This window comes from Podarcis liolepis (genome assembly GCF_965112155.1).
Source record: "Podarcis liolepis genome assembly, chromosome: 4".
In the NCBI taxonomy this organism is placed as follows: Eukaryota; Metazoa; Chordata; class Lepidosauria; order Squamata; family Lacertidae; genus Podarcis; species Podarcis liolepis.
This window is the reverse complement of record NC_139558.1, coordinates 93297271-93321324: the sequence shown is the minus strand read 5'-3', so window position 1 is coordinate 93321324 and position 24054 is coordinate 93297271. Positions and strand designations below refer to the sequence as shown.

The 24054-nt window shown below is 43.8% G+C and overlaps 1 protein-coding gene and 1 long non-coding RNA gene across 3 annotated transcripts in view; one reads left to right on the top strand and one right to left on the bottom strand.

Annotated features, from left to right (window-relative positions):
- Positions 1-24054, bottom strand: part of DLG2 (discs large MAGUK scaffold protein 2) — a 904765-nt gene that overhangs the window by 661124 nt on the left and 219587 nt on the right. The window lies entirely within an intron of this gene.
- Positions 12878-21737, top strand: LOC310705473. 2 transcript variants are annotated; one of them, XR_014525318.1, is made up of 3 exons: positions 12878-12966; positions 14963-15096; positions 21374-21737. It is a non-coding gene; the product is annotated as an uncharacterized lncRNA (long non-coding RNA). The 2 variants fall into 2 exon arrangements; XR_014525319.1 differs by having other exon boundaries at positions 12878-12990.

Here is a 24054-nt window from a genome sequence, read left to right as displayed (position 1 = left end):
TAGCAAAAATCTGTATACTAGGCAATCTTGCCTGCAAAGATGTGTATACAAACTTGGGGATACTGTGGCAATGCGTCTACTGGGAAGCCCCACCAGGGAAGTTGCTCCACCCTGCAAGTCAGGATACGCATTTTTTAACAAATGAAACAAGTGGCATCATTAATCATAATTTAGACAACAACAAAAGTGTGATTAGCGTAACATGTAGTTTGATCCATAGAGAGATTTATGGACATGCCACGCCAATTTGGTTTTGTTACTTTTAGCTAATACGGTAGATTTCACAGGTGCATTATCAGTTCACGTTTGCCGTGTAAGCTTGACATGATAAATTGTATAAATGTGACAATGTTCTTGTTTTACTCAAGTGGTTTTAAGGCTGTAATGAAACAAGATGAGATTTCTGCGTTTGCCGTGGCTTTTATCCAAAACAAATAAACTCATTCCAAGACAGACTGAAACCAGCACAAGGTTGCTGCAGTTTTAGCTTTGTCCCTTCAGGTGGGGTGGGTGAGGGTTACAAACTGCTGTGCATGGATCACAGAATTGTAGAGTTGGAAGGGACCCTAAGGATCATCTAGTCCAACCCCCTGCAGTGCAGGAATATGCAGCAGTCCCATACAGGGATCGAACCTGCAACCTTGGCTTTATCAGCACCATGCTCTAACCAGCTGAGGAGAGAAGTCTCAGCCCAGAAAGTACCCTAGAGAAGTTCCCGTTCAAAATGTTTAGGAATAAGGTGCTGAAAGGTAAACCAAAACCCCCCAGCTTAGATCTTTTCTTTTCTGCTGCACACTGCTTTAGCTCTCCTTAATCGCTATTGTCAATTCATATACCGCTTAGTGCCCAAGCAGGCTTCTAAGTGGTTTGCCGGCATAACAATCAATTAAGCATGCATTGACATATACACATCCATAATTAAAATACACAGTAAGACGATCCCATTAAAACAACATTGAGACATCGACTTTCAGAGGCATGATGCCTCTGAACACCAGTCGCTGGGAATTGCAGGTAGGGGAGAGCACTGCTGTTGAAGCTCAGGTCCTGCTTTCAGGCTTCCAGTAGAATAGCTCAGTCAGTAGAGTGTGAGGTTCTTAATATCTCAGGGCTGTGGGTTTGAGCCCCACGTTGGGCAAAAGATTCCCGCACTGCAGGGAGTTGGGCTGCAGGATCTTCGTGGTCCCTTCCAACGCTAGAATTCTGTGATTCTACTGTAAGAACATAAGAAGGGCCTGCTGGGTCAGACCAATGGCCAATGTAGTCCAGCATCCTGTCCTCTCAGTGGCCAACCAGATGCTTTTGGGAAACCCTCAAGCAGAAACTGAGCGCAACAGCACTCTCCTTTCCTGTGGATTACAGAAACAACCAATATTCAGAAGCATGACTGCTCCTGACTCTGGAAACCAAGCGTAGCCATCACGGCTAGCATCCATTTTAGCCTTATCCTCCATGAATTTATCCTCTCTTGAAACCATCTAAGTTGGTGGCTATCACTACCTCCTATGTGCTGTTACAGGTAGGTAGGTAGCCAGCCACCCAATCTTAAACAGACAGCCACTCAATCTTAAACAACTCCTAACCCACAATAATACTACAACCAGACTTAACACGGACACTGGCACCAGAGCCTGCAATGAACCCAGATGCCAACTTTGCTGCCACATACACCCGGACAACACCATTACTGGCCCCAACAACATCACACATACAATCTCGGGACTATTCAATTGCTCATCGTCTAACATTGTGTATGCCATCAAATGCCAACAGTGTCCTTCAGCTCTCTATATTGGACAAACAGGCCAAACCTTACGCCAAAGAATAAACGGACATAAATCTGACATCAAGAATCACAAAACAGAGAAACCAGTAGGAGAACACTTCAATCTCCCAGGACATTCTATACAAGATATCAAAGTAGCTGTTTTACTACAAAGGAATTTCAGAAATAGACTGGAAAGAGAAGCTGCTGAATTGCAACTCATTACCAAACTTAAAACCATGGAGAGACCTGCTCTGAACAAAGACATTGGATTCTTATCTCATTATACATGACTAAGCCATTTTTCACCTTCTCACCCCTTGCCTTTTCCTGTAAGACCTATTGCAGTCGTTAAGAGTCGTCAACAGGCTCATCTCAGCTACCTGCCAATCACCCATTCCCACCACCCTTCTGAGTAATACCCCTCCCCACCTTCTCACTATATAGAAGGATCTGGCAACTTCTGTTTCAGTGTATCTGAAGAAGTGTGCATGCACACGAAAGCTCATACCAAGAACTAACTTAGTTGGTCTTTAAGGTGCTACTGGAAGGAATTTTTTTATTTTTCCTATGTGCTGTGTGCATTCCAAGTAGCTTCAAACAAGTTTAGATCCATGTGTGTGTGTGTGTGTGTGTGTGTGTGTGTGTGTGTGTAACACAAAAGAACCATGTCATTGTACAGCAGAGAAAGACACTCTAAGACTACAGAACAAGGCCCTAGGGCTATCATGTTACAATTGATAATATGGATTAGATCTCAAGAAAATCCTCTAGATATTCAAATGCCTCTGGGTTCATGTTCATAATTAATCATGCATGCACATAAATACCAGAACATTAAATGCAAAATTAAACATACTCAGATTGCTGATGCTTGAAAGTTTTTGCTGCTCGTTTCAGCTGGGGTTCCCATCTATCACATTGCTCCACCTGCCCACTTCATATTTTGAGCCTTTGCCCCCTGAATGTTTGTTTGTTTGTTTGTTGATTACATTTATACCCCACTTTTTTCCCAAGCAGCTCAAGGTGGCATGCAGTGGCTTAGAGCACCGCCTGAGCAGTTCTCCTCCAGGTGTTATTTATAGATCATTAAACCCTTCTGTTGTTCTACAGTTGAATGGGTTTTGGATGGTTTCATTGTTAACTGTTTCATATGTTATGATGGTGAACTGTCTTGAGAGCACCATTTGGGGGCAGAAGAGTGGAGTAGCGATTACTATGCAAGCAATAAAATATGTCAAGGATCCATAATGTTTTTCTTCCTTTGTGCTTTTCCTTCCTCCTTCTGTTAACTGCGTTGACAACAATTGCACACTTAATCCACATTGTTGTGCGCTAAGTGAAACAGTTTTAGCAGAGAGACGTTCTATTATTCATTCCTGGAATTCTTCTTGTCCATGGGATGGCTCCTTTCTCTTTTGTCACACTGGAGGTGGGCTAAATGTAGAAATTAAAGGGAGAGATTGCAAACAGAACCTCAGTGATTAATAGTCTCCACCGAGTGTTGACGAATCCTCCATTCTCATGAGTGTTTCAGGGCCGCTGCAGCTACAGTTCCTAAGTGTTTCACTTTCTCTAACACATTTATTCCGTCGGATCCCTTGTGGGGTGAGAAAGAACTATTAATTGCAGCACCAAGAAACAATTGTTCATTCTGCAAAGCTCATCCAGGATTTCCACTGAGAAAAGCCAGATTCCAGGAGATGAATGAATTATGCCCATGAAAACAATTTGCATTTGTTGGTGCACTGTGCATTACTTATTCTGTTTCAAGGTTGCTTTGTTGTTGTTTTCTTTCTTAAATTTAGATTCATTATTTCTTTTTTACACATGTGCAGATATTCAGTTAGCTCCTTTAAGAGACAACGCAGGGGGTGTCTGACTTTTGCAGTCTCAATATAGGCAATTTAGGAGAATAATGCAGACCCTAGGAGTTGAGGTTAGGTTTATTAAATTTGCACATCCCATACATGGGGAGCTACCACAGAGAAGATCCATTGTTTCATTGCCACCCACAGGTTCCTCCTGTTCACTAAACTCTGTTGCCTCTTCAGTATCCATCACCTCCTCCCAATCTTCCCCCTCTGACCTCTCCTTTGCAAAGGCCCTTTTTATTTTGGCTTAATATTTCTACAAGCCATACTTCCTCTATGTGCTTAATTTCTCAGCTCCCCTTCCCTTCTGTTTCTTCATTGTTGTTGTTGTTTAGTCGTTTAGTCGTGTCCGACTCTTCGTGACCCCATGAGCACGCCAGGCACTCCTCTCTTCCACTGCCTCCCGCAGTTTGGTCAAACTCATGTTGGCACTATCCAACCATCTCATCCTCTGTTGTCCCCTTCGCCTTGTGCCCTCCATCTTTCCCAACATCAGGGTCTTTTCCAGGGAGTCTTCTCTTCTCATGAGGTAGCCAAAGTATTGGAGCCTCAGCTTCAGGATCTGTCCTTCCAGTGAGCACTCAAGGCTGATTTCCTTCAGAATGGATAGGTTTGATCTTCTTGCAGTCCATGGGACTCTCAAGAGTCTCCTCCAGCACCATAATTCAAAAGCATCAATTCTTCGGCGATCAGCCTTCTTTATGGTCCAGCTTTCACTTCCATACATCACTACTGGGAAAACCATGGCTTTTACTATACGGACCTTTGTTGGCAAGGTGATGTCTCTACTTTTTAAGATGCTGTCTAGGTTTCTTCATTACCTTTTGTCCATGGTTCAAGCTTTGAACCGTGGAATTGTAGAGTTGGAAGTGAGTTTTTACTATAAGGACCGCCAGCTGTGGCCGTGCAAAAACTTCAGCAGTGACACTGAATGCTCAGCATGTTGAATTGTCTCTGAGCTGCCCCTTCCTTTATGTATTATTGAGAGCAGGAGATGGGGGAGCTTCAGGCTTTCCTCTCGCATTTGCTTCTGCTTTTTATTCTCTCCCCTGTCTTCACATGTGTTTCTGAAGAACTGTCAGGTGCGTCTCTGCCTTGTGGCATCTTGCAGTGATTGGGGAATGTTGTTTCCCAGTTCGGCAGATGAAAGCTAGACGCGGCAAGTCAAATTTCTCTTCTCGTGGGCTTGTTCCAAATTCTCCCGTTTCTCCCTCCTCGTCTCCACCTGGCATCTCAACGCACTCATACATATCTGCAACTGCTTAGCGTTGAAAACAGGATGAAGTGGGTGGCTGACAGGAGCCAATCTTCTTCCAAATGCCTTTTTACCTCTCTGTTCTACTTCCACTGTTGGGGGTTTTATGCCTCTGACTACCAGTTGCTGGGGACCAAAGCTGAGTGAAAGCTGTCACACTCATGTCCTGCTTTTGGGCTTCCTTTAGGCCAGGGGTGGGACCAAGGTGTCTTCACCCCCCCCCCAATATTCATTGGGAGGGGCCAGACCCCCCTCAATGTTGAGAGGACTTAGTAGGCTGAGCGCAGAGCCAAGTGTGGCTCAGTCTCAGGGACCAGCTCCTCCTGAATGCGAAAGAGGAGGAACTGCTGACCACTGAAGTCACACAGTGCTCGGCTCCGCATTCTGCCTCCTTCCAATATCACATGTGTAGCACATGTTACAAGCATGATGTCACACACATGAATGGCAAGCACGACAACACACATGCACAATGAGCACCATGCCAGGTCATGCTGGGGTCAAAAGCATTGGAAAAATTGAGTCACAGCCCCCCAGCACACACACACCATGCTACACCCGTTCGAAAACCATTACCATTAATTACTAGAGTTGGCATTACTGGTGGCTCAGTGCCCTCCCCAGAGTTGTTGGAAGCTACATGTCTGGTGGGAGAGTAGAGGGATCTTGCCTCTGATGCGCATGTCTATAAATGCACATGCGTGAAGACTAAAGCATCAGGTCTGTTTTGAAGTGACATTTTGTCAGGCAATTACATTTCTCTCTCCCCGACCCCAATATATCTTTAACCAAAAGAACAAACACTCCCTTTCTGATGGGGGAATAGGTTATTGCAGAGTACATGAAAGCAGTATACAGTTGGCAGCACAAAGCCTTAAGCAGCATGAAAGAGTCTCATGCAGAGATCTCTGGTATGCGGATAGTGGTGTTATAAGGCTATAACTGTTTTCATCTGTGAGATGTTGGAGAATGGGTGTAAAGGAGATTAGACCGAAAGGCAGCAGGGCAGTGGGGTGATGGAGATGGAGAATTGCAATTCAGCAAGCTCTCTAAGTGAGAAGGGACTGAACCCACATCTCCTCACTCTAAGTCCAGAATCCACTGTGCTTTCTTTAGGCATCATAAGAACTGTAATTCCATCACACTCAGAGAATGAACTATCCTAAATAGCTTCAAAGACACTTACGAAAAGCTTGGCCTATTGCTCAACATCCAAAAAACCAAAGTGCTGCACCAACAAGCACAAAAAAACCCCTCTACAGCACCACAAATTCAACTCAATGGTGTAACATTGGGAAGTGTTGATCACTTTTCCTACCTGGGCAGTTACCTTTCCACAAGGGCCGGATTGATGCCAAAATCCAGCATTGCCTGAGCTCTGGAAGTGCAGCTTTCTACCGCTTGAAGTGTAGAGTGTTTGAGGACCAGGACATTTGCAGGGAATCAAAAATGCTTGTTTACAAAGCTATTGTACTACCAACGTTACTGTATGCTTGTGAAACATGGACCACTTATAAACACCATCGCCAACTCCTCGAAAGAGTCCATCAAAGGTGTCTCCAAAAGTTTTTACACATCACTTGGGAAGACAGGCGAACTAATGCCAGTGTACTGGAAGAAGCAAAGATCACCAGTGTTGAAGCAATGATTCTCCAACATCAACTTCGTTGGACTGGTCATGTTGTGTGGAAGCAACTACTCTATTCCGAACTTAACAATGGTAAGCATAATGCTGGTGGTCAACAAAAGAGGTTTAAAGACCCACTCAAGGCAAATCTTTAAAAATGTAGTATAAACACCGACAACTGGGAAACATTGACCTGCAAGTGATCCAATTGGAGAACAGCCTTTACCAAAGGTGTCATGGACTTTGAAGATGCTTGAACTCAGGACACAAGGGAGAATCGAGCTAAGAGGAAGGCACACTTGGCAAACCCTCATTGTGATCAACTCCCTCCCAGAAACCAATATCCCCACTGTGGAAGGACGTGTGGATCCAGAATTGGCCTCCACAGACTCAGTGTTAAAACCGTGTTCATGGAATACAATCTTACTCAGTTATGTGTAATCACCAAAGAAGAATAATTCCACCAGAATGCCATGTACAGAGGCCCTGTGGGGCTATGGCCAAAACACTAAACCAACAACAGATAATCCTACCCACCTACCTAACCTTCCTACTGTTGGAAGCAAAGGACGCTGTGCAGTCCACAGCCCAATAAGTGAATTCACTTATATAAACAGCCTTTGGAGAAGGAAGCAATTTGCATGCATTTACACATTACAAGTGGGATCTGCAGCAAAATGTTGCAGTGTTTAGCATTCACATTCAGGGCTATGCTAGCCATTCCCTTTGTTTCTTAAAGGAGCTGGGCACTGTAGATCCGTGACAGGTAGGACTACAGTCAGTGTGAATGTAAGCAATATTTATAATCTCCCCTCATTGCAGTTTTGAAGCTGGGGGGCCTCTCAAAAGACAAATCAGTATACCATGGCTACTGAGCATGCTCACCCCTCAATTGGTTGCTTTGGCTTTGCCCTTAGGGCTTTTAAACCTCAGAGTTCCTCCATCCTTGCTGCTATATCTCTCTTGTGAACAAATGAGGCTGGTTTGGCTATGTAAGGAGAATGAATTTGCTATAAATATATATGGTGGGTGAACAGATAGATGAACAGACAGACAGCAGGGCCCAAAATCAGCCCGTTAACTTTCACCTTACATTGGGTAATGAATGCAGAGGTCAATGTGTATTCCATAGAATCACAGAGTCACAGAACTGTAGAGTTGGAAGAGACCCTAAGGGTCATCTAGTCCAACCCCCTGCAATGCAGGAATCTTTTATGATAAAAGCAGACTGTTCCCACATGAGGAACAAATCCAGCCTCCTGTCCTAGAATAACACGTTTCATAAAATTTCAATTTGTTTCTGTCAGTCTCCTACCCTGCATTCTCACGAAATAAATAAATAGGGCTCCTTGGTGCAGTAAGATGCTATTTTGATAGAATTAATTTTAAATAAGCTCCCAGCCTTTCATAGTCCACTGCGTTAATTACTTTCACTCATCTCAAACAAGAGGTAGCTGCCTTTAGAGGGGACTGCAGGGAGAGAAAAAGCTAAGGGCTCATTTTTGCTAAGGGCTCATTTTTGCTAAGGGTGACTGTACGGTAATCATAGAATTGTAGAGTTGGAAGGGATCCGAGGGTCATCTATCCCAACCCCCTGAAATGCAGGAATCTCAAGTGAAGCATCCATGACAGATGGCCAGCCAACCTCTGCTTAAAAACCTCCAAGGAAGGAGAGTCCACAGTCTCTCGAGTGATACAGTAACTTAAAGGTAAAGGTAAAGGGACCCCTGGCCATTAGGTCCAGTCGTGACCGACTCTGGGGTTGTGGCGCTCATCTCGCTTTATTGGCCGAGGGAGCCAGCGTACAGCTTCCGGGTCATGTGGCCAGCATGACTAAGCCGCTTCTGGCGAACCAGAGCAGAGCACGGAAACACCATTTACCTTCCCACTTACCTATTTATCTACTTGCACTTTGACGTGCTTTCGAACTGCTAGGTTGGCAGGAGCAGGGACCGAGCAACGGGAGCTCACCCCGTCGCGGGGATTCGAACCGCAGACCTTCTTATCGGCAAGTCCTAGGCTCTGTGGTTTAACCCACAGCACCACCCACGTCCCCTGATACAGTAACTTATCACATCACAAAATCATCTGGGGTGCTGAAATGCAAGATAAAGGTGCAAATACAGAGCAAATAGTTTCATTTTATATTTATTCCCCCCCCCCCATTTATATCCCCACCTTTCCTCCAATGAACTTGAGGGGCTCTACACAATTCTCCTCTGCCATTTTATCCTCACAACAATCATGTGAGGTAGGTCAGGCTGAGACTGGCCCAAGTGACTGGCCCAAGGTCACCCAGCGAGAGCTTCAAAGCTAAGTGGGGATTCGAACCCTGATCCCCCAGGGTGTCCTAGTCTGACACTCTAACCATCACACCACCAGCTCCCCAATGTTTGCCTTGTTATTTGCTCAACGGAGTAAAAGGAGGAAGTCTGCTCTTTGAAACAGACAGCCAAATGCAATTCCTGTCTCTATTGAGCAGTTAACCTCCCCTGTTGGAATTATATCAAAATCCCTTGAACTTTACTTTGGTAAAAATAGACAAGGTGCTGCCACGGTACAGAAAACACAAGGAAGGGCTGCAGCTCAGCAGCAGAGAATGAGCTTGGCAATCTCTGATCCTTGACAATCCCTAGTCTTTGGTTAAAGGTAGCAGAGGATGGTAAAGAATGAGGCCTGCTCATTTAGCCGGCGAGGCCATTTCAGCTCAGCTCGGCTCAGCCACAGCCTCCTGCCCTACACTTGATGTCGTATATGTTGTTAGGTGTGGGGCACCTATTTGTAACTGAGCTGGAAGGGGGATTACAGACACAACTGGGCACTTGCAAAGCCCTGTGCAAAACACTGTACACCTGGCTTTGTAAGCTTTGACGATCAGCTGATTGTCAGTGCTTGCAAAGACTTTGACTCTGAAAGTGTCCATGATCAGCTGATGCAAACCATTGTGCACAGGACTCTGCAAGCTCTGAATATTATTTTGTCTTTTTTTTTTTTTTTTTACAACTGTAAACACCCTTACTTTGCCAAGACTGGAAGCTGAGTGATGTGACCAGCAAACTCACATGACATATCCGTCGCTGAACTGTACCGCTTTGGGCCACAGGTGGTGGCGATTGCTGGTCTGAACGCTCCGTCCACAAAAGCAGCATGTGAATCAAAAATTAGTATGTCACACAGAAGGCTAGCCTAGAACATCCCCCCCCCCACCCGGCATGACAGTTTTATATAAGCAGGGATTATATAAACAGAGACTGGGGTAAGATTCAAATATTCAGTCCCCCACCTGATGTCTGAAATGAGGCAGCCCTGCAGCTAATCCATACGCAAAAGGGTTTGATCAGCACAACTAAGACAAAAGCTGGTATGTTTTTTCCCCCTGATAGCTGTTGACTTGTGCTGCATTGCCATCTTATGGAGTAATAATAATGAGCATTATCGTTATCTGCTACATGCATTTGATTTCCATCCTCTCTGCTAGGAAGCTCAAGGTACTCTGCAAGAGACTTCCTTCTTCTCTGCTTTTTATCCTCCCAACAATCCTGCGAGGTAAGTTAAGATGAGAAGAGTGTGTCCAGCCCAAGCGCAGCCAGGGAGCTTCACAGCCACGCTGGGATTTCAACCGCATTCTCTCCAGTCCATTTCTCTCTTTTTTAAAAAAATAATATTTATTAAAGTTTCAAAAAAGGTTACAAAGATAAGAAAAAGAAAAGAAAAAATACAAAATACAGAAAAATAAAAACATTTAAAAACAAATCAATCTTTCCATATCTTGTCTTTCATTTACTTGTTTCCCTGACCTCCTCACACCTCCCTTTTTTGTATTCCAGTTCAGTTAGTTAATTCAGCAAATCCTTTCCCTCTTTGTTTCTATCCTAATCCTTTAACTTAATATATTGTAACTTTGGATTCTCACCTGTTAACAAACCATTTTTACATACTCCTTTGTAACAGTGCTGCTAAAACCACTTAACTTCATTCTGACATCATTCTAACATTCATTAATTTTGCAGTATTTCTGTAAATAGTCTTTAAATTTCTTCCAATCTTCTTCCACCGACTCTTCTCCCTGGTCTCGGATTCTGCCAGTCGTTTCCGCCAGTTCCATGTAGTCCATCACCTTCATCTGCCATTCTTCCCGGGTGGGTAGATCTTGTGTCTTCCAATACTTCGCGGTGAGTATTCTTCTCTCCAGTCCATTTCTCAAACCGCTAACTACAATTGGCGAGATTTGTCTTCAGTTGAGACCCAAAATTAGAAATTCTCCCCCATCTCTAGCTGACCAACGAGTTCATAGTTGAGGTGCAATTTAAAGTGGTAAGAAACATCCTGGCAATTGGCTATAGGTCTCTAGCTTGTCTATCCTTCTGCCATTACTTCCTGAAAGGCAAGAACTAGACCAGGGGTCAGAAAACTTTTTCAACAGGGGGCCGGTCGACTGTCCCTCAGACTTTGTGAGGGGCCGGACAATATTTTTTTGGGGGGGGGGAATAAATGAACAAATTCCTATGCCCCACAAATAACCAAGAGATGCACTTTAAATAAAAGGGCACATTCTACTCATGTAAAAACATGCTGATTCCTAGACCATCCGCAGGCCAGATTTAGAAGGCGATTGGGCCGGATCCAGCCCCCAGGCCTTAGTTTGCCTACCCATGAACTAGACCATGCCTTGCTTTGGTATCGATTTCCATGGTAAAGAGTCAGAAGCTTTTGCATTTCTGGGAAACAGCTCTTTGGGCATCCAGGGAAAGAATTTCAGATTTTTACAGTCACTTACATCTGCAGTGTTGGGTCATTTAAGAGTCACTCTTTTTTTCTGTGGAGCTACAAACACCCATCTCTGCCTTCCAGATATAAAATGCCAACTACTTTCTTCAACCTCTGGGCTGCTGTTCTTTCACCTTCTCTCACATTTGCCCTTTTCTCAATCGCTTCAAGTGTCTTCCAGCCCCCAATCATGGTTCCTTTGCTATTTTTTCAGTGTCTCCTCCCCCCTTGGGTTTTCTTATATAAAATCTAACAACATGAATAACAAATGAAATTAAATATAATAATAAGGGTGCATGTAGGGAGTTTTGGTTATGCAAGTGACCGAAGGAAGAATGGGGAGAAAGTAGCAAAATAATAATATTCAAGCCATATTGACATTATTTCTGCCTTGGTCATAGGATATAGGGGAGCTCCAAATCCAGCTATGTTTTCTTATGGAATTGAACACCGGGTATTAGGCTACCAGAAGAAATGGTGGTGAAATTTAACTTGGTTCGCATATAAAGGTTAACTTATCTCATCTTTCCAAAACAATACGGGAGCCGAAACACAGCCATCCTTCAAAATCCTTGCTTCTCTGAATTTTGTATGGAAGTTCTCCTTCTGGGCAATATGTACAAAACACATTTTACTCCTCATTATTATTATTATTTACATTTATATACCACCTTTATCTTCCAAGGAGCTCAAGGAGTTCATGGATTTCCTCACAACAACCCTGTGAGGTGCATTAGGCTAAAAGATGGGGACTGGCCCAAGGTCACCCAGTGACTTCACGGCTGAGTGGGGATTCGAATCCTTGCTCTCCCAGGTCCAGGTCCAACAAACTAAGCGTGCATTTAAAAAGGCACATATTAGTGAAAATAACATACAAATATGCATTGCGTTGGGAGAAATGGTTTTGTAAAAATGTGTTTATCGGGCAAGATTGCATGCATAAATGTGTATTAGAAGTTAGCACTAAAATGCTGGTGAATTCTCATGCTGAATTAAAAAAAATCAAAAAAATCAAACTGATATGGAAACCCGGAGAATTGAATGCAAATTTGGAAAAACGAGAAGCTGAGAGAAACTAAAACAAATTTGCTTATCCCTAGCAACACTTCTCACTGGAAACAGCAGTTGCATAAGTACAGTAGTACTGTGGGTTACAGATGCTTCAGGTTATAGATGCCGCTAATCCAGAAATAGTACCTCGGGTTAAGAACTTTGCTTCAGGATGAGAACAGAAATCGTGTGGTGGCAGCAGCGGGAGGCCCCATTAGCTAAAGTGGTACCTCAGGTTAAGAACAGTTTCAGGTTAAGAACGGACCTCCAGAATGAATTAAGTTCTTAAGCCGAGGTACCACTGCACAGGGGTGGATCAAAGAATTGATTCAGTTAATCGCCTTGTAAACTTCATACAGGGAAGTTCCACTGGCGAAAAATGGAATTCCACAGTGCCATCTTGTGTCATGGTGTTATAACACATATAAAGTGCTTTATTTTTACAAATGTAGCCAAGTCCACAGGTCAGAGGATGGAACATCACACACATGTCAGTTTGTGAGGCAGACCATTATTCTAATTCACTCAGTATTGCCTATACCACAAGTATGCAACCTGTTGCTCTCTGGGTGTTCTCTCCTACAACTCCCATCATCCTTGACCATTGGCCATGATTGCTGTGGCTGAAGTGAGTTGCTGTCCGAAACATCAGGTTGTCTAATTATTATTATTATTATTATTGTTATTGTTATTATTATTATTATTATTATTATTCATACCCCGCCAATCTGGCTGGGTTTCCCCAACCACTCTGGGTGGCTCCCAACAGAATATTACACAGAATAAAACTTCAAACATTGAAAACTTCCCTAAACAGGGCTGCCTTCAGATGTCTTCTAGAAGTCAGATAGTTGTTTATTTCCTTGACATCTGACGAGAGGGCTTTCCACAGGGCGGGCGCCACTACCGAGAAGGCCCTCTGCCTGGTTCCCTGTACCCTCACTTCTCGCAGTGAGGGAACTGCCAGAAGGCCCTCGGAGCTGGACTTCACTGTCCAGGCTGAATGATGGGGGTGGAGACTCTCCTTCACGTATACAGGACCGAGGCCATTTAGGGCTTTAAAGGTCACCATCAACACTTTGAATTGTGCCTGGAAACATACTGTGAGCAAATCTAGGTCTTTCAGGACCATTGTTATGTGGTCTCAGCAGCCACTACCAGTCACCAGTCTAGCTGCCGCAGTGGCTTTCTTTAGTTTCAGACGTGAGTTTCTCCTAGCCCTCTCTGATCTAACCCTGTCTCCACCATTTGTAGCTGGAGATCATGGAGCTTAAGAGTCCCACAATCCTTAGCTGCTAATGATACTTCCACACATCTTCAGGGCCTCTCAGCTGGAGGGTAAAGCTTTTATTTCTACTTGAGGAGGAGAGAGAGAAACTGGCAGAGGTGGGAGGTGTATCACCTGGGTTTTACAAGCATTCTTTATGACTTCTTGCAAAAAAACACCCTCAAAGTTTCTCAAGGACTTGCGAAGAATGCTCACAAAACCCAGATGCTTCTTGAGATCCAAACAGAGGAGCATTCATCCATCCCTCCAAGTTCACGCTTAATAATAATAAAAAGTGTTGTCTGGGACGTCCAAATTAAATAGTAGCTCAGTAATTCAACAGAACTCAAACTCAGCCAGCTGTATCCTTCTCCCTCTGGGACTTTACTAACTGTACAGTAATATGTGAAACAATTTGTATGACTGTTTTGATTTAATCATGCCTACGATTATTTGGATATTCCACCTAAACTAAATACTGTGGGTCCTTTTTCAATGATTAAACCAGACCTGTGTTCTCATGAAATACCATAGGGAAGGGAAGAGAAGAACTGTGAAAGAAGATGGGAGAATAAAAGGAGAGAGAAAGTAAGGGAATAAAATAGAGGAGGGGGTCAAATAGGGTCATAGAGAAGGCCTAAGAGAGAGGTCACCAGGGTGACACTGAAGCCCTTGGTTGAAGGTTGAAAGACAAATATGATTATTAATAATTGTCATACTGAAGTTCACTGAATGACCTTCGGCTGACACCTCTACCTCTCTCTCTTTCTCTCTCTCTCTCTCTTTCCCTACCTCATATGGTTGTTATGAGGTCTTTATGATGCTTTGAGGAAGGACTGGAATCAACTGTGATCAGCCTCACCCTGCATACAGGTGTCTCTGCACATTTCATGCTAAAATGAATTTGTCTGAAACAAGCTTTTGAATTATGCATTACAAACAACAGCCGGCTGACTTCTTAGCAGTGAGTGTGGAAGAGGCGCTGTCACATGGGACCTACTACCTGACACAACTAACACCCTGGTACAGTTAGCGAGATGCCTTTACCAACTCCCACCCAGTCATTTGCCTTTAAGAAATTCCGAGCTAGGCCAGTGCTTATCTAACGTTGGGGAGACAAAGCTTACCTACCTAGGTACATAGGAAACCACGTTAAGCCCCGTGAAAGTGATTCAGATTGCATGGACTTAGTGCAGCAAACTTACTGCTCAGTTGTTCCTGCTTGTTACAGAATTGTCACCAAGCACTTTAATGATTCTAATGACCTTAGCAGAACATAATGCTTGCCTTGACTACAACACAGAGACCCCCCACCCACCTTCTTCTCTGGCTCAGATTTTTATCTGTTTTTCTGTAGATATCAGAGTTGTTCTGTGTGAAGTTCTTTACCGTGGGAAACTGGATGAGACACAGAAATGGGAGTGGATGTTGCCACAATCTGCATGTTCGCCCAAGGCCAGGATTGGAAATCACAAAGAAGGAATGGAAGTGGTATTCACTATTGCTGGGAGTGGGGGTTTAGTCCGTGAATATTACATGAATAACTACAGTATTTTCTGCATTGTTTTTGATGTTTCTCTTCCACTGAAATGCACCAAAGTTAATGACATAATTAGCTGTGGCCACAGTGGATATCAAGACAAATTACAAAAGGTTTTAATAGAAGGTGAACTGTAGCTGAACAGAAACACTGCTGATTGCAATCAACACAGGACAGGACAAAAATGGTGCCTCCATATCAGGGGTATAGTCATCACCCTGGGGGATATCATCAATTTGTCCCTTGGCACCGGGACTTTACCAGGGGAACTGAAGGAGGCAGTGGTGCGTCCGCTCTTAAAGAAAACATCATTAGATCCCTTAGATCTATCCAATTACCGCCCAGTTTCAAATCTTCCATTCCTGGGTAAGGTGATTGAGAGAGCGGTTGCTGAACAGCTTGGTAGGTTTCTGGATGAAACATCGGCTCTGGATCCATTCCAGTCCGGCTTCCGCGCTGGTCATGGGACCAAGACGGCTCTGGTCACCCTAACAGATGATCTCCGCAGGCAGCTGGATCGAGGTGGGTCGGGGCTGCTGATTCTTCTAGACCTGTCAGCAGCCTTCGACATGGTCGATCACGAACTCGTGGACCACCGCCTTGCCGACGTGGGGATCCAGGGCACAGTCCTTCAATGGCTGCGCTCGTTTCTCTCTGGTTGGGGACAGAGGGTGGCGCTTGGGGGGAACTGTCATCCCGCCACTCCTTGGTGTGTGGAGTGCCCCAGGGTGCGATACTCTCTCCGATGCTTTTTAACATCTTTAGGCGCCCCCTCGCCCAGCTTGTCCGGAGTTTTGGGCTGGGCTGCCATCAGTATGCTGATGACACCCAACTCTATCTGTTGATGGATGGCCATCCTGACTCGGCCCCAGACACACTGATCAGATGCTTGGAAGCTGTGGCTGGATGGTTACGTGGGAGCCGGTTGAAGTTAAATCCTTCGAAGACAGAGGTCCTCTGGCTGGGACGGGACGATATGGGATTGAGGGGGCAACTCCCATCTCTTGCAGGGGTGCAATTAGTGCCAGCACCGTCCATTAAGAGTTTGGATGTAATCTTCGATACCTCCCTCTCTATGGAGGCGCAGATTGCAGCTATAACAAAGGCGGCATTTTTTCATCTCCGCCAAGCTAAGCAGTTGGCTCCTTACCTCTCTCGCCCTGACCTAGCCACTGTGATCCACGCGACGGTCACCTCCAGACTGGATTATTGTAACTCGCTCTACGTGGGGCTGCCCCTGAGACTGACCCAGAAACTCCAGCGGGTGCAGAATGCCGCAGCGAGACTCCTTACGGGGTCTTCGCTGCGGGATCACATTCATCCGGTGCTATACCAGCTGCACTGGCTCCCGGTGGAGTACAGGATCAGGTTTAAGGTGCTGGTTTTAACCTTCAAAGCCCTATACGGCCTAGGACCCTCGTATCTACGGGACTGCCTCTCCTGGTATGCCCCACAGAGGAACTTACGGTCTTCAAATAAAAACATCTTGAAGGTCCCAGGCCACAGAGAGGTTAGGCTGGCCTCAACTAGAGCCAGGGCTTTCTCGGCTGCGGCTCCAACCTGGTGGAACGCTCTGTCACAAGAGACAAGGGCCCTGCAGGACTTGACGTCTTTCCGCACGGCCTGCAAGACAGAGCTGTTCCACCAGGCCTTTGGTCAGGGCGCAGTCTGACTCCCTCCTTTGGCAATCTTTACAATACTTTAGTTTATGGTTGCCATCAATTTTGATTTTAATTAATTCTTATGATGTTTTTATAATGTTGCACTATTTTAGTGTTGTTAGCCGCCCTGAGCTTCGGCTGGGGAGGGCGGGATATAAATAAAAATTTTATTATTATTATTATTATTATTATTATTATTATTATTATTATTATTATTATTATTATTATCTGGGATCACAGGGATGTTGTAGGTCCATTACTTTCAGACGAGTAGAGTCCCAGTGTAAGCACCCTGAGAACTCAGCTCCTAAAAAGTGATGATTAGCATTTACTTATGCCTTGTCGCTGCAAAGTTGTGGCATTTATTACCCTCTAAGCAGCTAATGAATGAGCCTAATAATAGTTCAATATCTGCAGTACCAAAGGTGTTTCCCTCAGGCAGTTTAGCAATTTTGTGCTAGAACATCCATTGCTAAGGGTGCCCTGGGCTATCTTAAGATTGTGCTCCCTCCTTACCTTCCCACTCCAGTCTCCAGAGCTTGAAACAGGCTTCATTTGTAGGCAAATTCCTGTAACTTTGGTAAGGACCCTGGAATTTTGAAATGGGGCGGCGTTTCATTTCTGCATGCTTATGTCTCTACCCTCTAACTTTTTTTATTTTCACTTGTGGGGTACATTACTGAAGCTTTTTAAAGCTGCTTTAGCTTGCTCTAAAAAAACTATAAAAAACACCTTTGCTCCAAGTGTGTGATGTGCTCTCTGTGAGCTGTAATTTACTCTGCAAAAAACAGCAAACCACCTTTTGATCTTCTTCTTGCTGAACCTAAAAGATACATACCCTCCGCCTGCATTCATTGCTCAAGAGAACTCCAAAGTAATAGACTGAAAGTTCGTTTTTATTGTATAATCTTAGAAGGTTGTATAATCTTAGAAGGGAATGCAGCTACGAGAGAGTGTGGCTATCGGGAGGTGCAATTGTGACTGTCATGAAGGGACCCTGCACTTCAGAATTTGTTGCTACACTACTGCTCCTTACACAGCCCTATTCCTAACCTCCAGTGGTTGGAGGTTTGGTTGATGATATGCCACAATCTTCTGAAACAAGGTTTGGTGGCACTAGAAACAAGAATTTGGTGCTGATGGTCTCCAGATTATGGGATGTCCATCCCGTAAAGAACTCTGCCAGGTCTAGTCTGTTCAGGAGGCTGGCAGAAACAATTCATTTATGTCAGGCAGAATAGATTTTTTAAAAGCTGTCTTAAACAGAATTGCTGTGTTTTTATAAAATGTTGTAGTCTCTAGTTACCTGTTTGTTTGTTTGTTTGTTTGTTTGTTTGTTTGTTTGTTATGATGTTGCTCTGTTTTTCTAATGTTTTTTTCTTTACCCCTTGTTTCTTTAGTACTGCATATTGTGTCTTTATTATGCCAGTTACTCTGGGGACCATTGTCAGGCTAGAAATTTAGTAAATATAACTTCCTACGGCGTCTTGAGAGCACACTAGGTTTTGTAATTTTCAGACGGTTTGTTGCTTTGCTTCATTGATTTAAAATAAATAATCTCATTCTGGCTGTTTAGCTTTATTGTTAGGTATGTATGCTGCCTAGTTTTAGCTCTGAATACCATAGTGGGAAAATGCATGTGGTGCAATGGTTAGAATCTCAGGCTAGGACAGAGGAAAACCCCGGTTCAAATCCCCCACTCAGACATGAAGTTTGCTTGGGGAGCTTGGATCAACTCTCTCTCCACCTAATCTACATCAAAAGGTGGTTATCAGGATAAAAGTGGGCAGGAGGAACGCAGTATATGCCACCCAGAGCTACTAGGATAAAAAAAAAAGTACAGTGGTACCTCAGGTTACATACGCTTCAGGTTATATACACTTCAGGTTACAGACTCCGCTAACCCAGAAATGGTGCTTCAGGTTAAGAACTTTGCTTCAGGATAGGAACAGAAATCGTGCTGCGGCGGCGCGGCGGCAGCAGGAGGCCCCATTAGCTAAAGTGGTGCTTCAGGTTAAGAACAGTTTCAGGTTAAGAACAGACCTCCAGAACGAATTATGTACTTAACCCGAGGTACCACTGTACTGAAAAGGTGACTGATACGATATACACTGAAAACTTCTTAGCGTAGGGGGACCCAATGCGAAGTCTTCCAGATGCTGCTGAAGTACAACTCCCTTGGCTATTCAAAATGCTGTCTGGGGCTGATGGAAGTTGGAGTCCAACAACATCTGAAGGGTGCCACGCTTGACATCCCTGCTTTAGAGGAAGTGCCAGGAAGGATGCAAACACAGGGGGGAAGATTATCACCAGACCCTCCAATCAGCTCATAGATGAGGTGAGATTTAATAAAGGTACTTCCTGCCTCATAACTCATATTTTCTACATGTTGATTTAAAACTCAGTTCAGTGTAACCCAATTCAAGTAAAACTGAAATGTTGGCATCAGTACTGGCATTCCACCGGCTCCTCAAACACACCTGTTTAGGCAAGCATTCTCCTGGACTTGTGATTTTATTGTTTAATTGGGTTTTCCCCCCCTTACTGTTTGAATTTTTGTGCTATTTAATTGTTTGCTTTATTGTGCATTTTAATTAAGAATATTTTAATATTATTGTGCATTTTAATTACGGGTGGATTTTATAAACCGCTTAGAAGCCACTTTTGCATATACTGGTAAGCAGGAGGTAAGTTGTTTAATAATGATGATAATGATAGTTACAGATAGGTAGCCGTGTTGGTCTGCCATAGTCAAAATAAAAAAAATTCCTTCCAGTAGCACCTTAAAGACCAACTAAGTTAGTTCTTGGTATGAGCTTTCGTGTGCATGCACACTTCTTCAGATACCTGATCAGATACTTCTTCAGGTATCTGAAGAATTGTGCATGCACATGAAAGCTCATACCAAGAACTAACTTAGCTGGTCTTTAAGGTGCTACTGGAAGGAATGATAATGATGATGATGATGATGATGATGATGATGATGATGATGATGATACAGCTCTAGCCTTGAAGCATTAGTCATTGCTGCCCTGTGCTCCTTTGGGAGGATGGGTGGGATAGAAGTTTAATAATAAATAAAACATCTAGCAGCCCCTTTCATAATTTCAGAGACAGCATCTCAGAAGGAGGATTGAGAACACACCCATTGTTCTCATGCCCAAAGTGTTTATCAGAAGCTCTGAATAAAACCTAGACATAGGCAAGTAGTGCACAGGCACTATCTGCACAATCATAAAACCTGAAAAAGGCTCTAACCCACCCTTCAGATGAATGTGTGTAGTGTCGTGCAACAGTAAATTAATCAATGCAGAGTCTTTTTTATAAACAGAATAAAACTTTACTGAAGAAAATTAACTTGTTCAGAAACAGCATAGTTAAAGAGCATACACAGTGTGCTCATAGCAGATATCTAACTTCACAGAGGCATAGACTTAGTTACTGGAGTCCTGGAACCACTCTGTCTGCAACAACACACACAGGTACACAGTGACACTCACTGAGGCCCATAGAGAGGCTGGCTACTTTTATAGGGGGAAATGAGTCATCACTCAAGATGAGTCATGAGTCACAGGGACTTAGCAGTTTGCTCTTGACAGTTAACAGGCTTAGGCTTGAATGATTGTGTAGGCCTTGTAGGCCTTGCCTTACTTCTTCTGCTCTCAAGAACCTTTGTCTCATGACATGTAGATGGAGGACAGGAGAGCAGGTGCAATCTGCATCCACTGTGTTTCTTCCAATCATGTCTATCCTACAATCCAGGGGTAGCCAACAGGATGCCCTCTGGTTGGTGTTGGACTCCAACCCCTATCAGTCCCAGACTGCATGGCCAATGCTTAGGGATGATGGGAGTATCTGGAGAAGACCACATTGACCATATAACACCAGTCTTGAAAGACCTACACTGGCTCCCAGTACGTTTCCGAGCACAATTCAAAGTGATGGTGCTGACCTTTAAAGCCCTAAATGGCCTCGGTCCAGTATATCTGAAGGAGCGTCTCCACCTCCATCATTCTGCCCGGACACTGAGGTCCAGCACCGAGGGCCTTCTGGCGGTTCCCTCACTGCGAGAAGCCAGGGAACCAGGCAGAGGGCCTTCTCGGAAGTGGCACCCGCCCTGTGGAACACCCTCCCACCAGATGTCAAAGAGAAAAATAACTACCAAACTTTTAGAAGACATCTAAAGACAGCCCTGTTTAGAGAAGCATTAAATGTTTAATAGATTATTGTATTTTAGTGTTTTGTTGGAAGCCGCCCCGAGTGGCTGGGGAAACCCAGCCAGGTGGGTGGGGAATAAATAATAAATTATTATTATTATTATTATTATTATTATTATTATTATTATTATTATTGGCTACCCTTGCTGTAATCAAGTTTACTCCACTTGGGAAGCTATTATTCTCCTACCCGGTTTCCGCAGTCATTCCACCTGTGGCTCCTATGTGTGCAGATTCATTGATTTGAACTTCTAGTGGGACCTCATCTTATGCTGAAACCCTCTTCCAGTTACCCAGCTGAAATCCTCTTCCGGTTACCCATCCGAGTAATATTTATTTTATTTCTACAGATTTATAACCTGCTTCACAGCCTTAAGCCACTGAAGCAGGGTACAAGAAATGAAATACAGGTCTTCGCGATCTCTTTGCCACCTACTCAACTCCATCTAGACAAAAATCACCGGCGTTCCGTGTTCTTTTCCATTGCTCAGTCCGTCACGACATTCCTTACAATGCAAAAAATCCAATGAGCAAAATTATGCAGTTGGCAGCCAAAGGTTCCAAAAGACTAAAGAAGCTGTCACTGTTCCCGAAAGCTCACAAGTGAAAAGCTAAACAAAAACCGACGTGCCACTAAGTACACAAATCAGAAGGCTGGAGAAAGGGGGGACTTCAATGCTCTATCTAAATAAATAAAAGTCGACCTCGATGCTGCCATTGTCTGGAAACTTATTGACTTTAATTTACCGTGTATGGCGCCTGTAAAATGCAAGTCATACCTTCCCACTTTTCATACTCTTGACAACCATTATAGCTTCATTATCTTCAAGCATCATCCAAGTCCTCCATCTTGTCATCATTATGAGAGTCAGAAAACATTACTGGGTGAATGAAATGCCAAATGAAGGCATCCTCCCATTCGCACCAATTCTCCAAACAGATATGCCTAGCAAAATGTTAAGAGTCACCTTTGCTAAAGCAACCATATATTAAATTAAATCATTAGCATGTCTAACGCCAGCCTTTCTCAACCTTGGCTCCCTAGATGTTGTTGGACTACAACTCCCATCATTTCTGGCCAGCATGGCCAGTGGTCTGGGATGCTGGGAGTTGTAGTTCAAGAACATCTGGGAACCCAAGTCTGAGAAAGGCTGGATAGGGTGGTGTTCAGCTAGGTTTTACTCAGAGTAGACCAAGTGAAATTGATCTGTGTGAGGTCCATTAATTTCAATAGGTCTACTCTGTGTAAACCTTCATTGAATACCACCAAACGCTCTACTCTCCAGTAGACTTATTTCCCAGCCATTATATCCTTCACCATAGCATTTGCCAACCTGGTGCACTCTTGATGCTTTGAACTAGAACTCCCATCAGCTCCAGCCAGCTTGGTTGTAGTCCAAACAGGTGGAGGGGACCAGTTTAGTGAAGGGTGTTTTAGTGGGAGATGCTGGGTATTGAACCCAGGACCTTGTGTATGGAATGCATGAGCTCTGCTGTTGAACTATAGTCCTTTCACCAGCCAGATTGGTGCAAAACACCTTCAAGAGGGTAGAAGAGTTTGGATTTAATAGCCCGCTTTATCACCACCCAAAGGAGTCTCAAAGCGGCTAACATTCTCCTTTTCCTTCCTCCCCCACAACAAATACTCTGTGAGGTGAGTGGGGCTGAGAGACTTCAGAGAAGTGTGACTGGCCCAAGGTCACCCAGCAGCTGCATGTGGAGGAGCGGAGACGCGAACCCGGTTCCCCAGATTACAAGTCCACCACTCCTAACCACTACACCACACTGGCTCTCAACAAGAAACCAAGGGGAAATAGAATGCTCCCACACACAAACACGCATTGATTCCTTTTAGAATAATTTCCAATTTATTTGCAGAAACTGTTCACCATGGGCAAGAGTCTCGCAGCCCTACCTAATATGTCAGAATTTGCACCCTGGACCTTTTACATCCAAAGCATGTACACTTTCAATAAGCCATGATCCTTCAACATGAGAAGAGAAGATTATGTCCCACATTGCCCATCCAAGGAGCTTTTGCTCTAAATGCTATCTTTATGAGGAAAATATCACCAGAGCATTTTTTTATTATTATCGATTCAGGGAACTTCTCTCATTTGCTCAATTTAGATTTCTCATCTAAAATTGCTTCTTGCTGAAAATTCTATTAGCTGGCAATCATAAACAGCTGCATCTAAGAAACAGACGTTTCAGGGAAGATATGTGGTGGTTAGGCAGGGTGTTATATATCTGAATCAGGCAGGACATTATCTGAATCTTTTTAAGACCAGTATGGACCAGGTTAAATAATAGACTTAGGACAGATTTGATGTTATGTTTTGATACAAGCTAGAATTGTTTCTGCAACAACACATGTAGGTAAGAACAAGATGCACGTGTTGGTAACATACAAGTGTGACAAAGAAAGTATTTATTTCAATAGTGCACAGCTCAGCTATGGAATTTCCCCCCACATAAAGATAATGATGGCCACATAAGTGGGTCCTGCCCCACTTTGAGCAAAATATTTCTGCATTGCAGGGGGTTTGAGTAGATGACTTTTGTGGTCCCTTCCAACTAAAATTCTATGATTCTGATTCTAAGATGATAATAACAACAATAGCAATAACAATTTTATTTGTACCCTGCCCTCCCCAGTCGGAGCCAGGCTCAGAGTGGCTAACATCATATAAATAATACAATATGCATAAAAACAAGTAATCAATCGATTAAAATGCATCCCAAAATTAATTCAAATAAATTAAAATTAAAACTGGACAAATGACAATCCTCAGGTTAAAATTGAAAGCGGTTGATACTCTCCAGGACCAACTGTTTCCACTTATATTACAGTGGTACCTGGGGTTAAGAACTTAATTCGTTCTGGAGGTCCGTTCTTAACCTGAAACTGTTCTTAACCTGAGGTACTGCTTTAGCTAATGGGGCCTCCCGCTGCCGCAGTGCCGCCGGAGCACAATTTCTGTTCTCATCCTGAAGCAAAGTTCTTAACCAGAGGTACTATTTCTGGGTT